We start from the raw sequence: 14,934 nt of genomic DNA, 5'->3' as shown, positions 1-14,934 counted from the left end.
AAGGCGTTTACTTTGGGAAAATGAACTGAAATGTATGCTTAACTTGTACATCATTCATATGTGTGGTGTATTTCAACAGTTTAATGAATGCCAAAGGAAAAAAAAGAAGAAGATACTATAGTTGAAGCTAAACAGTTTCTTTTAAAAAATCTTGGTGTGGCTATGTGTTTATCTATCTTACAGAAACCAATTACTTAATCTGACTTGTATCTTAATTACAATTTTAGAAAATATATAAGGCTCAAATGGTTGGGTCTTGCAGTTTACCTCATTGCTTTAGCACTTAACTAGGAAGTTTTTAATCATCTGGTCTAATCTGTATAACTTGAGTGACTGCTATTAAAATTCTGGACACTAGTGAATGAAAGTGTCACCTCCAGGAATCATTTTTCTGAATTGATCAGATTCTGGAGATACAGGAGCCATATGCAGTCTGGGTGCTGAGCGATAGGGGGGATGCAGCACTAGTAGCATATTCTCTCTTCAAACTATGAGTAAATTCTTGGCACGGTGATCTGACTCAAAGGAATTGGAGATTTTTTGGCCCAACCAAAGATTGGGTCTTGTGATACTCTGAAGTGGGCATTTGTTGCATTTTACCTCCCACTATCCACACACTCCTCCTGATTTTACTGGGTGAGGCTCAGACTTCTTTTGTCTGAGTCCACATGCTTTAAGGAGGTTTTTACCATCTGGCTCCAGGGAGGAGGATACGACCCAGTCTAAGCCAAGCAGTACACTCCATTTTTCTGGTTGCAGTGATTGGTCAGGGATGTGCATGTGACTCAAGTCATCAACACTTTGGTCCAATCAGTTTGGGTTCTGAGTTTTAGTGCGGATTCATCTGCTGACCTATGTATTATATAGACTTGACCTTGAGGCTGCTAGGGCTGGGGTGGAGGGTTACCCCTGGAAACAGAGGTGGGGTTGGGAGCAGTAGGTCTCTGCTTTATTCCTGCCCACACCAGCTCACCCTCTGGACCTCTCACTTCTGTGAGCCAACACATGCTGTTTTGCTTCAAGCCTTTTTGGTTTGAATTTTCTGTCACTGGCAACCAAAACTGTCCTCATTGCCATACCCACCTTTTCTCTGCCTGTATCTCTGCATCTATTTTGACACAAGAATGATGGAGGGAATTCTAATGGCTACCCACTCATGGCTGTTGAGACAAATCCTAAACTCAAGGGCTTGAAAAATTTTCCTTGGCCCGAGGACAACCACAACGTCGATGATAACAATACTGGCAAAACCCCAGGCTTCCCCAAACTTCTCCACAGTCGTTATGGCAAGTTCTCACCGTCTTCTGTTGGCAAGATGTGGCAAATATTGCAGCTCAGTGGCAAGAGTGAGAAACCCATGTCCTGAGCAGCTGGGTGATTCTTCTTAGCAGCTTTAGCTCTATTTAAACCTCTCAAACTTTGCTCTGTGTGTGCGTGTGCATCGTGTGTGTGTGTGTGTGTGTGTGTGTGTCTGTGTAGGAGGGTTTGGACTCTCTTCCTCTTTTGTTATGAGGGAGAACAGGGAGCAGATTGGAACAGGTTGTAACAGTTCCGCACGCCCGGGTCCCGGTGCTTATTTCATAGTGCTGTCTGCCAATTGGCGCCTGGCTCCCATGCCTCTTTGATTTATGTATTTATTGTAAAGCAGCCAAATTTCAGAGAGAAGAGAGGAGATTCTAATTTAATAGTAAGAGCAAGGTGTAATTTCTTATAAAGGGAGGGAAACACACCCGCATTCTTATTTGATGTCAGAAAACAAGACTCTGTTCAAAGGCTTTTCCCTCCCATTTAGAAATTAAGATGCAGGATGTCATTTGACCAAATGATTATCTCAGTGTTTTCTAAGATAGGATCACTTTATTTGTATGTGTGTGATTTTACATTAGGTAGGTTTTACCTTAGGAGATAAAGATAAGCAGAATGAAAAAAAGAAAGCAACAAATCCCAACCATTCAAATAAATAGCGATGCAAGCAAATCCCCTAAAATCTTACCACCGATCACAGTTTTCCTTTTTAAACTGGTTAAAAATATTACTGAAAGACCAAGAGTTTGTATCACAGTTAGAGACCATTGCACCATTTTTGGACTGATATGATGAGTACTAGTGTTGGAGCTGCTTGGAGGGCCTGAACAGATCTGCAGAAGTAATTGGAAGGTTAAGGATGAAAATGGCTACAACAGTAAATAACCACAGAGTTCCCAGCTCTAGACTGGCTGGTCCTTGTTTGCCTGACGGGCATCAACGGCTGGAGGGGGGATGCCACCCCATTGCCTTTGTAGGGCGTCTTCTGTCTTGGATACCACCCTCCTGGATGTCCCTTGACGTCAAGTAGATTTATTCTGTGCAGCTAAGTGATGCTGTCAGCCTGCGTTGAGATGTGGTGAGGAGGAATCGGTGTGCGGGAGGCGGGAGCCACAAGCAGCCTCCTCCCTACCTCCCTGTGCCCCTGGGGCTCAGTCTCTGTATGTTGCAGCCCCATCCTGCCCCACCCCTGTGAGTCCTCCTCCCACAGGTGGCTCCTTTTGGGTGCTTGAACCTCCCAAGCACTTCTGGGCACCCTGGTCTTAGCTGGGGATGCTTTGACTTCAGAGACTGGACCTGTGGACCCTGGTTGGTGGAAAGCATCTCAGACTCCCACCATGCCTCAGTTTCCCTTTCTTTCAAAACAGGCTTAATAGTATTTATCTTTGTACCACTTACAGATGTGAAATTAGAACAAAATGATAAAAGTGACAGTAATTAGGAAAAAGGCTCTGTGCAAGTCCATCCCTGTGATCAGCATTGTCATGATGACTTTTATTAGGGTCTTAAATGATCACACACTGCTGTTAAAGACATGATCTGGGAACAGAAATAGAAATGAAAGCTGTACCGACCTGCAACCTTGGGGTAGAAAAATCCCCTTATTCTGTTTCCTCTTTCAGAAGAGAACTTGATGTGATAGGGTCATTGCATGTAAAATGCTTTAAGAATGTGATCTGTACTTCATCATTTTAAAATTCAAACATTCCTGAGCCTTTTTTCCCCTCACCCGTTCATATTTATCTTCTTGGTCTTGCCTTCATTGGGCACCACATTTGTATTGATAAATTGTAGGTAGTAGGAGATGTATTGATGGGATGGAGACAGTTCAGAATGTAGAGTGCTGTGGCTTTGCATATCATTACACCTAGCTAGCTTTTTGCCTCCTGAAAGCTGTCGATTTGTGCATTATTGCTATTCAGGCTGATAAATGACAGTAATTGTTCTTAAGTTGAAGAGCTGGTTTAATATGCTGTCTGGCCTGGGAATTTCCTGAGCACCAGGGTTAAACTAGTGCTCCACTCGAGCTAGCAAAATGGCCCTTTTTTCATCTCAGACTATAGAGTTAATTGAATTACTCGCTATTCATGCAGTTTGTAGCCTTGATTCTAAAGATACCATGAATGATAGGGGGAGGGAAAAGCTTTCTAGGGGTAACTGTGGGCCCTGCTTCAAGGACATGACCCCCCTTTTCCAGTGGAGGGCAGTTTACTTTCTGCAGTGCAGTTTGCTTCCCTGTCCCTTTACTTGCTGTTGGTGGTTTTGGGGTGGTGCTTTGAGGTTATCCAAGCCACAGGTTCTGGAAGACAGCAGGATTTTGATGTTATAAAGGTGATTTCTCTGAGGTGATATTTGCATGTTTTCTAAAATCCAGACATCAGAGCCCTTGAGCTCTTTGTGTTTTATTTTGTTTACTTTTTAAACTTTTGGTTTGGAACTTACACTGTGATCTGGGTAAAGTCTAAAGTTGCCACTCAGACCTGTCTCATTCTGTTTTCTGCCAGGCAACTCAGCCTCTAACTCAACCATTCAATCCAAAGGGCTCATTCAAACCATTTTGAAGCAGCAGACCCAAAAGGTGGGGAAGGCTAGAGGTGGAGTAAGATTGAACCGCAGGAAATGGAAGGAGAGCTCCCCTAAGGAGCAACTCATCCGGATCTGGTGTGTGGGCAAAGGTTTCCAGAGAAGTTAACCCAGCAATCTCATCTTCATGGTGTTTCTGGATTGACTGTCCAGGTGTCCCCTGGGAAGAATGAACCCAAAGGTAAATGCAAAACAATCAAGAGCCCCTGGTTGCCTCATTTAGACACTTTGAGATGTCAGAACCTCAGTGGCATCTGTGATGCTAGATTTGCTTTTGTTTTGTTTGGGGGCATCCGTGTACACTCTCCCCACACAGATACCCATGTCCTGGAGGCTTAAAAACAGGCCACTTTCACATTTCAAGCTTTTGTAACAGTTTGGGGCATTTTATATGGCTCACTGTTCTCCTCTCTCTGGATGGAAAATGTTTGGAACCAAATGGTGTTCAATGAGGACTTTTACCCTGTTTCGTTCTGACTTAAGAAAAGTTGGGAATGCTCTTTTTGCATGCCACTTCTTTGTTATCAGCTCTCAAATGTGGCCACTGAAGTAGGACTGAGGGATGGAACCCCATGCCAGAAGAACTGGAGTAGGGAAAGACTCCCATTTAGAGACATTAATCATTTCTCATCATAGAAGCCCATAAAATCCATTTTTTTGCTACCTGACAAGGAATGAGATAATGAAAGAAGATTGCTTAAAATGTAAATCATTTGGATCTGTTGGTAACACTGTTTAGAATTAAATTCATGTGTAATAGAACTTCCGATCAGAAATGAACAGTTTCCCAGACAAAGCCATCATAAGTTCCATAATTTCACGTGGATGCCTCCATCGCTAATGGAGCTGGTGCAGTTCACTTGATAATACTCTAGGCAGGAAAGGATCATTTTTCCTAGTTCTGTAACTAGCAAACATGATTGCAAATCGTTCACTCCAGTTCTCCCTGTCCAGCATCCCTGAAGAATAGATCTCACACCTTTACTGGGCTAGAAAGAGGAGTGAGCATCCCTTTCCCAAGACACGCCCTGAGGTCTAAGAGTGACCTGGTGCTTGAAAAAGTTTCAACTCCCTGGTTCCTCAGTCCCTGGGGCTCCTGCCCACACCCCCTTTCTGTGGTATCCCATACCAGGAGGGCTGGATTGAAGCGTAAACTATTCACAGAGACTGGTCTGCTCGAGGGATTCACCTGGCTGACCCAGGAGGCTGCATGACCCTCCAGTAGCAGGGATCTCTCTAAAGGAAATAGAAATGGGCAAAAAAGATGTTGGGATCCAGGATGTAGATGGCACATCGCTCACAATAACAAAAATGTGAACCATCGAATCCAGTGTCATTCCTTCTTCAGTCTGCATCGAAACCTTCTAATTATTCCAAGAGAAAGGCTACAATACCAGGCTCTCTTCCATTTGCTAACCTCCCACTGATTAAAAAGGGAGAAATGGGTCTCAAACACCAAACCTTCTTATGTGACAGTATCTGACTGGAGCTAAAAAATACCATTAATAAAAGGTGGTGTATAGTTAACGTTTTATTTGTGACAAGTGATATGGATTCCATCTAAACAAATTTCTTTAAATGGTCAATTTAATACCGAAATGAAGTAAACAAGTATACCAAGTAGTGCTGTGGTTTATGGGAAAATCCTGAAGGTGTCCTATGAATGGCTGTTGTCTGGGAAGCAGCTCTATTTCTGTGAGGTGCCTGTGACAAGTGGGCAGGGCGCCCCTCTGCTGGAAATATATTATTACACCAGAATTCATTGTTGCCCAGCCTGGATTCCAAACTATTTTTGGAATACTACTGTCTTAATTTCTGTTTGAAGAGGAAATAAATGTTCTTGTAGAAAATTGTACACACACACATACACACACACGACATGAAAGAATGGAAAAGATAGGGAAGAAAAAAAGTCCCCTAAGGACCCCTTAGCTAGGGACACTTTAGCTAATATCTTGGCTTATTTTCTTTGAGTATTTTAATGTGAAAACACACATAAATTTCTGCTTCGAACAAAACTGTGGTTCCAGTGCACTTACAGTCTTGCAAACTGCTTCTTTTTTTCCCCCCACTTACTGAATTGTAACATTTTCCCATGTGACAATTTTCTGTGGTGCTTAGTATTTCATCACTGAATTCAAATCAATCTGCTACTATTTATTCTAGATCATTCTAGACTCTGGGTGCCATGGCTTCCCAAAGACCCCAGCCTGGCGGAGTTTACACTCCAGGTGCATTTGGATGTGAGGCAATCACTCAGTCAGTCCCTTATGTTGGAGACTTGGAAGGTTCACATTTTCGTTATTGTGGGCGATGTACCATCTACATCCTGGGCCCTGACATCTCTTTGCCCATTTCTGTTTCCTTTGGAGAGATCCTGGAAGTAGTATCTCTGGATGTAAAGACAATAACTGTTGACACCCTCACTTTACTTTTCAAGTAATTGTTTTCCATTTGCATATCCTTGTCAATGTGTTAATGTGTTTTGCCCCTTTGATAATTGGATATGTGTTCTTTTCACTGTGGAATTTTGAGGATTCTTTCTGTATTCTCATTACTAGTCATTTGTCCGACAGGTGGTTTGAAACTATTTTCTCCTCATGTGTATGAAACTCTCCAGCCTCTTCATAGACTCTCACAAACCATGTTTTTCATTTTGATGAGGGCCAATCTCTTAATTTCAGGTCTTTAGATTTAACCCTAAGCGTGTGCAAGGTTTCAGAATGAGGACCAATGCTCCATTAAAATATATGATCCTGAGGAGCTACTAAGCATCAAGCTTAGTGTGGTGAGAAAAAAAGTCCAGTTCTTGCCCACAAGGGGTTAGATAGTGAATATATAAGTATAGCAGTAGTTATTTAACTGCACTGGTAAATAATGTTCTCAAGAAAAATAGTAGGAATTCTGAGAAGGTGAAACAGGCTTTGAAAAGGCCCATTTCCCCGAAGGAGCTTCATTTATGTAAAGTGAGAGGCCTGACGAAGAGTAGGCTCAAGAGAGAAGAGGCCTGGGCGCAGACACCAGTCTTGGAATGGGGGACCCTGGGGAGAAGAAGCATGGCCTCTGTGGTGGGGGCAGCACAAGGCGAGAAGGAGAAGGGTCCCTTGTCCGTGGAGGGAGCTGGGACTTTATCCTGAGACTGACAGGAGGTGGTGAAAGGTTCCACTGATTGAAGGGTCTGGGACCCATTCACTGAACTTTACAAAAGCATCATATTCTTTGCAAGACAGAAGTCTCCACTCTGTGTTTCACCTAAATAAGAAGTTAGATACTTAGATTAGTTGGCTTATTTCTAGATCCCAAGGCCTAGAATACTTCATACTTAAAAAAACAATCATTTGAGAAGCTTCCACTTTAGATCTAGGATATGCAAAATGGTCTAAATGAGGAGGGCAACAAATGCCCAGTGGGAATTAAAAGCAGCCATGGCACCTCTGACGTGCTAGGTTAGATGATGTCAAGGATGGCCCGGCTGAGGGCTAGGGGGCAGGTGAGTCAGGCATTGGGCCTCTTCCACTTGCTACCCTCTCAGTGGGGTGGCTGGGCGGGGGAGTGGCATGGCTGTCCCACCCGGATGAGGCATTCATGGGTGCATGGTTGCTGGGTCTTGGGGGGTTGCCTTCGCAGCTCTGCTTTTGCATTTCAGAGCCATTTCTTAGCACTTTTGGAAGTCTGGACAGCCTTGCAAATTCACCCTTCTGCCAGGTGAAGAGCAGCCTTAGGGCTGTGGTGAGACAAAATAGAGAATAAAGACAGAATAAAGAGTAAAGACAGGCTCTATAGGCAAACCATTGTCACTTCACGCCAGTGGTACACACACCTAGTCTTGAGGTGTCTTGAACCCTAGAGTCCCCAACGGTGTGTTGTGAGGTGGTGGATACTATCTTGGGATGCTTCCTGTACTGCCCCAGGATGTGGGCAGGGCTGAGCCAGGCCCTGGGTGTCTAGGCCCCACAGTGCCCTCACATGCTGCTGCAGCCCCCCACTCTGTCCCCAAGGAGGAGGTGGCTACAGGAGCATGCGAGAGCTCTCCGAGCCTGCACACCCACCCAGTTGGCTCTCTGTGGGGGTGGAAGGGAATAGGCCAGTTGTAACACCAGCTGTCAGCACACAAACTGCTTAATTTCAAAATCATGCCACAGACAGAATTAAAAACACCACACTCGAGTTAAAGTGAGCTAAAGGAACAAAGAGAAGAATTTCCTACCCAGAGCAGGGTGACGAATAGGATGCTCTGGGGGCCTGGGAGCCCCAGGAGAGGGTCTCCTTCGGTGACTCCCAGGAGGCTAGTGGGGCCTGGAAAGCAAACACACAACCCTGAATCACTTGCCCAACCTGCCTGCGAATAACAGTGTCAGTGGGTTTCTCTGACGTTCCTTTTCCCTTGCTTGTCTGGCGTGTGAAATTTGGCCAAGTGTTGATTCGAGGATGCTGCAGACCCCCCTCTCTTTAACCATGCGCAATATCTGAGGGCGGGAAGGGATCGCAGTGCCCCCCATCTGCCTTCCTGCGGGAGGGAGATGCTCCTGTTTCCTCTCATCTGCAGGACGCTGCCCTCCCCGAGGTGAGGACGCGCGGCCCGCAGCCCAACGGGGTGGACGGGGAAGCATTTCGATCTTCCTCATTGCAATTATATGTATTTAAAAGTAGACACAGCTTCAAATGAAATGCAGAGCAGCAGCCCTGGGAAGCGGCAGCCTGTTCCCTGTCACAGGATTTGGGATGTGTCTGAAATGCTTAATGGGAAGGGAGGCCTGAGTCACCGTGGACTCGGCCATTTCCCCTTCATCAACGGGTGGGGGCGTGAGCCGTGGCCTGTGGGATGAGGCCTCCTTGTTGGGAACGAGCTCCCCCTACTCTGTGGGCCTTTTGACACTTGACACATCTCTTAGACAGGTCCCTGCCACTCTGCACCCAGATTTACTAGTCAGGGGAACCTTGGATGATGAGCAAATGCTCAGCTTCTTCAGAGTTGGAGTTGGGTCTAGGTAGGGATTCCCAGGCAGACACGCAGCCATTCTCTCACCAGGAGAGCCGAGATACTACCATTTTGGACTCTAGTTCTTTTGCCAGAGACAGTCCCCACGGGGTATCTGTCCAGGAACCAGTGGGGACCGCTGAACGCCCGTGCCTTGCTGTTTTCTTTCCCTTGACTGTGGCCCTGGGAAGGGTGGGAAGTTGTAGGAGTAAGAGGCAGGGGCACGGGCCTGGGGGAGATGAGCACATGATAGTCTAGAGTTTACGGGGCTTTCGCCGTGTTGTTGGGAAGAGCCTCCGGCTATGCTCCGGCCTGTCACCCGGGGCCTTGCTCTGGCTGCCAGGGCTCTGCTCTCCCCAGCCCCCTCGGCCACGGGGCATCGGCTCGGGCTCTGAGCTTCCTTCTTTTCTCCCTAGTGTGCTGCTTCCAGGAATTCTCACCTTCCCCAAACCACTAGGGGAAGCCCCTTCTTGCCTCATTTGACTCGATTACATGGCTTCTTCCTCTATGAAACTCAAAACAGAGAAGTACACTGAGGAGGAAAACTTATTTTTTCTCTCTTCACTCTGGAAGCCAGCCTTGATCCGAGTGTTCCTATAGCAACATTAATTCTCCCAAGTTGCACCTACTGTATAATAAGTTATATATATAGAAGACCTACTGGGATCCAAATACCCCATATGTGCAAGCGAATGAGTTAATGCTGCCGTGAGAATTAACAATGTTCCGTCTCCTCATTTTCATGCTTTTAAAGTTACAACCCATGTTTGCTGGGTGCTCTGGATGCAGGGCTTGGGGAGCAGTGGATGTGGGTGCAGTTCTGGCAGAGTGAGGGTGTCTGGAGAATTTTTGAGTCTGACATGGAAATGGACTTGGGGACACGGGCATCCTTCCTAGACCCCATTGGGCCCTTCCTTGAGCTCAGCTCCACGGTCTTGGCCTCCATGGTTATCTGACCCGGAAGCCTGTCAGCAGAGACCTCAGAATGAGAGAACCAGGTATCACTCACAGACAGATAGGGCCCACCAGGGCCAGCTTATGGTGCTGCTTGAGTCCTGGGGGTAGGGAATATGTAGATGGTCCTAGAGAGTGTTTTTTTGTCCCTCTTTGCCCCCAGGTGGTAGAAAATGCAGGTTGCTTGGCTTTGGGGAAAGTTCAGGCCTGCTGTGGGTCTCCTGTCTCATTTATGTGGGTAGGGGTGTTGGTTTGTGCAAAGGCAGTGGCCATGCTGTTACTGAAGGAGACCATGGTCACATTTAGAGTCAGGCCAGGGCCAGGCATGGTGCCGGTGCTTTCTGAGTGGTGCGCCATTGACCTTGCCACAAGCTCTGCAATTATCTGCTGTTGCACAGGTGAGGAAGCCGGGCTAGAGTCAGTAAGCCAGTGACTAGGCTAGAGCTGGAGGAAGGCCTCCCCATCCTGCATTGCCAGTGATGGGATGCTCTCCCTTGCTCTGATGAGTGGCCTGCAGACCTGGTGTGACCCCTTGGCCTGCCCCTGCCTCATTACGCCTTGCACCTAAGACCCTGGAGCCCAAGGTTGGTCTTCAGCTCACAGGCTAACCCTCTGGTGTTGAGATCCTTAAGTGCAGGGTAGATGTGTGGAGGCAGGTGTTGAGATGTGGGGGGGCCCTGGAGACTCCCTGTCCATACTGCTCCAGAGCCTTGCGGGCATGGGTATCTGGGCACACACACCCTGTTTGTTGGTTCAGTTGTCTCCATTCTCCCTGCACTTCACCGCCCACACTGGAGGCCTGATCCTGAGCTGGGCCCTGGTCAGGGCTATGGACAGTAGGCCTCTGCTGGACGGCAGGCTGAGAATGACAACGCCGTCAACCGCCAGAGGGCGCCACGCTCCAGCCGCCAGCTGCTCTCAGGTGGGAGCTGGAGTGAACTCTGGGTTTTAAAAGAATTATCTTAAAACCAGAGGGCGAAGAGTTCGACTCGTTTCTGACTGTTCCTTCCTTCCTGCACTTAATAAAAGGCCTTTTTTTACTCTGCCCGCAGCCAACAGGCCCCCTGAAGGGGTGTAAAACTCAATAGACACTCACGGAGATAAAAACCCTCGTAAAAGTTCTTGGTTCTAAACCTTTTATGGCCCTGAATGGGAGTGTTCCTGGAAGGCTGATTTGGGAAGTGAAATGGTCCATTTGTCCCCTGTAAAGCCAAGTTGAGTCCTGTGATCCTGCCTGTGTCTCTGACCTTCCCGCCCTGCAGAGAGCCGGGCTCAGCCGCGGGGCAGCTGGCAGGGGCGGGTGCTTCCCCTAGGATGGATGGCAGCAATGAGGAGCATGCTGGGCTGCTCCTGGGGCTCCTGGGCCTTTGCCAGCACCCCAGCATCACACAGTGCACCCCCAGAAGGCACAGCTATAGTGGGGTGTAAGCCAAGAAGTGCCAACCTGGGGCAAATGTGTGGGGGTTGCCCTCTGCTAACACTAGTGTGCAGGGGTGACCCAGGTGGTTAAGACATGGCTCAGTTCTGGGGTCTCATGGCCTAAAGAGAAAGTGGGTGGGGTGGTGGCTGGGATGTGGGCTGAACATCCCCTGTCCATTTGCTTCCTCCTCTTCCATCACATTCACTGGGCAGGTTTTGCCTTGTGGAAGGGATGGCACAGTAGACCATGGGGAAGTGCAGGTTAGTTCTTAACTTTTGGGGTTCTAAGGTATATTAGTCAGCTTGGGCTAATAAAACAAATACCAAAGACTGGGGGTTTCATCAGCAGAAATTTATTTTTTCTGGGGGCTGGAAGTGTGAGGTCAAGGTGTTGGTAGTTAGGTTTCCTCTCTGCATGGCCCAGGTCAGCCTGGGTCATGGCCTCTCCCCACTCATTTGTCCTGATCTTTTCTCAAAGGGCACCAGTCATATTGGATGAGGGCCCACCCCAATGAACTTATTTTTAAGTTAACTACCTCTATAAAGCCTCCAAATACAGTCATATTCTGAGGTACTGGGAATTAGGACTTCAGCATATGAGCTTTGGGAAGACACAATTAGGCCCAGCATTCCTCAAGCTTGACTAATCTACTTTATTAAGAAAAAAAAAAACTGCAGATAATAATGACTTGAGTTATTTTGGCTGTATTTTCTATATTATAAAATGATAACAAAATAGGATAACATTAATTGAATTCATCCCACATGCCAGGCACTGTACTAGACACTTTCCCTGCATGATTTGATATTCAAGCTACTCAACGGAGAAAGGTAGTAATATTTTTGATTACAGACCTTACAAAAACAGATTTACACTCTTTACCCTTACGGTTTTTAGACAACTATAAAACCAGGTCTCATTTACAAAATTATAAAACCACTAAAATTTAAAATAGCAACATTCATTTAACGGAAAGGATGATATTGTTTTGCTGAAACCAAAACATAAGCTAGAACATGAGTCTAGAACTCACAAATAAAATCCAGGTCCTTACTAGATTGACAAGATGCCATATTTGGGTGTGGGATGAAGGAGTGTAGGGGGCAGCGTGGATTCAAATTTTCCACCAATTTTGCTCTGTTTGAACCATCATTGGTAACAAGGTGGGATTTTTCCTTTTCTTGTTCCCTTCTTTCACCTCCTCATTACTTGCTGAAGAGCCAATAAAGAAAGATAATTTATTGGCATAACAACACATGAAAGTTATACTCCAGGAGCTGTTGAGATTAACAAGAAAAGGTCATTGATTCAGTCTGCAGAATCTGAGGGATCTGAAACCTCAAAGCAATACAGGATCTGAAAGGTCTGCCTGTGCCCCACCACCGTGGGGCGTGGACCCGAGTGAGGGCATGGGGCTGGAAGAGACCCACAGCTGTAGGAAGGAAGAGAGAAGACCAAGACCAGACAGCAAAGATCCCTGTACCGTGCCGGACCTGTGTGGTGACTCAATAGAGAAAGATATGGGCATGTTAGAAGCTCTCCTTTGTCTTCTCCTGATGGGCCCTAGCTTGCTCTTTCGGGGTGCATGCTCCCCCTCCCACTCTGAGATTGGAGTCCATGAATGTTCTTGTATAGTTCTATTTGACCTTCCCTCAATCCCAGTGCACATTCATTCTGCCCCCCACACCCCTCAGTCTTTGGTGCTTCCCCACCTCTGCACAAACTTGGCATGGAAATCCCCTGGTGGGTAGTCACCCAGATGATCCAGAACCTGTTTATAGTCATGGTGCCTTTTAGATGCATTTCCCTGATTGAAAATATTTTAATTAATTAATTAATTTTTAAAGATTTATTTATTCGTGTATACAAGAACCAGGGTGCAGGCCAGATGTGCCAGAGGGTGAGAGGATTCACCAGAGACAGAACGGGGAATGGAACAGGCAGACTGACTGAAATGCACTGCTGAGGGGAGCAGTGGGCGAGACAGGAGAGGTCTGCTGCGCCATGTGGGTCAGCTCTCTGGCCAGGGATCAAACTCAGGCTGCAGAGGCTGCAGACAGCTTCACAGTGCTGCACTCAACTGCTGCACCACCAGGAAGGCCCCTGATTAAAATTATTTAAAGGAAAAAAAAATTACAGGAGGGCTTTGTGGACCTCTGAGAACATCTCAGTGAGCCTTGGTTGAAAGTCTCTGAGTGTGCCCAAAAAGGGGGACAGAGGTATTCTCTGAAGGAGCACGGACCTCAAAGGCAGAGGATGTGAATCATCAAGTTGTGGTGCCTAGCTGGGAACTCTAGGACAGAGACTTCCTCCCGGTGGGTCTCAGTTTCCTGAAAAGTGCTAGTCTTAGATGGCAGAGGCCAATGTGACCACAAAGACACATGAGAGTGATCTTCGTCATTCAATGTGGGCTACACAGCTGGATGGCATGCAGCATGGCACTGCAGGGACTTGGGCCCCAGTGTCTAGTGTGGGGACAGGGGATTTGACTCCCATTGGGGCACCCTTTTTTGTGAAGAAGGGGAAATGAGGGGTCCCCCCCACAGCCTGATGTTTGACTCACAGGATGTGGGCTCTGACTGAGGCCCCTGCAGAAGGAGGTGCTGGTCCTGGGGCAATGCCAGGTGGGCATGGGCACTCTGGTGCAAAGATACTCAGGAACTCCCAGAACCCAGCCTTCCTGCCCCTCCCTCCCATGCTCAGATACCTGGGGCAGAATCCCCCAACCAAACTAGGGCCAAAGCATGATTTTGGGCCCGGTGGGAACAAGGCTTGGAGCCTACTAGGCTCTTCTCCCTGGAGCCTCTGGAGCAGGGGCAACAGTGGTGGTCCTTCTCAAGGCGCTGGCACAAGTGAGAGCTTGTCCCCAGTGCTGTGTGGATTGAGGGTAACTGGGTAGTGCGGTGTCTGGAGAGGAAAGAAGACAGGCAAGATGAGACTGCAGAGGTGGATGAAGGCCAGAGCCAGCTAAGCCAAGGTTGGGGGTGGACACCCGGCACCTGGTCCTCCTACAAGGGACCCAGATCCTGGTCTGAGAGCCAGTATTGCTTCCCTCTCCTCCATATTTCTGGAATCCCAGTGGGCTCTGCCTGCAACTCTGACAAGGATATGTAGAGCTGAGTTTAGCTCATTGTCCCCTTGGCCCCCAGCCTCAGAGGCTGTGCTGTCTGCAGTTCTGTATGTGTCCACAAGCTGCTCTATGTGTTTATCACATGAATGTGTGATGGGGGGAGGGGTATAGGCCTGGAGGAAAAGCCTGGAGACATATGCTCCTGTCAGTGATGGGCTGCAGCCCCCACCCCCAGTGGAGCATAGGTACCTCCTTCCATAAGAGGGGTGTGGAAGACTCTACTCCTCCCCAGGTATGGCCCTTGTCTCTAGAATCCATGTACAAGTTACCTGTCAGTCCTTCCAGCCAGAGATTGCAAAATGGACTCCCCCAACCATGCACTGACATCTCAAAGTGGGGTGTATGTGAGACCCCATTCAGAACGGTCTCTACTCCTGGAACTACCCCTGGAACTGGCAGGGGCGAGGTTAACTTGGTGACTCTGGACCACTACAACAAATTTACTGTCATTCCTGCTTAGTAATTAATGCCCTTGCTGCCTGCTCCAGCAGCAGATGCAAGAGATTTAAGGAAATATTTTAATCTGAAATCTAGCAGCACAGAGATTAGGGTGGCGTGGGCCTG

The 14,934-nt window shown here is 47.4% G+C and overlaps 1 long non-coding RNA gene across 3 annotated transcripts in view; it reads left to right on the top strand.

The window, feature by feature from the left end:
* LOC119249198 (uncharacterized) overlaps positions 1–14,934 on the top strand; it is a 158,105-nt gene that overhangs the window by 48,533 nt on the left and 94,638 nt on the right. The gene's annotated exons all lie outside the window — the stretch shown is intronic.

Source organism: Talpa occidentalis, unplaced genomic scaffold, assembly GCF_014898055.3.
Source record: "Talpa occidentalis isolate TD23 unplaced genomic scaffold, MPIMG_talOcc4v2.1 talOcc4.17, whole genome shotgun sequence".
Taxonomy (NCBI): domain Eukaryota; kingdom Metazoa; phylum Chordata; class Mammalia; order Eulipotyphla; family Talpidae; genus Talpa; species Talpa occidentalis.
This window is presented reverse-complemented; position numbering and strand designations above follow the sequence as displayed.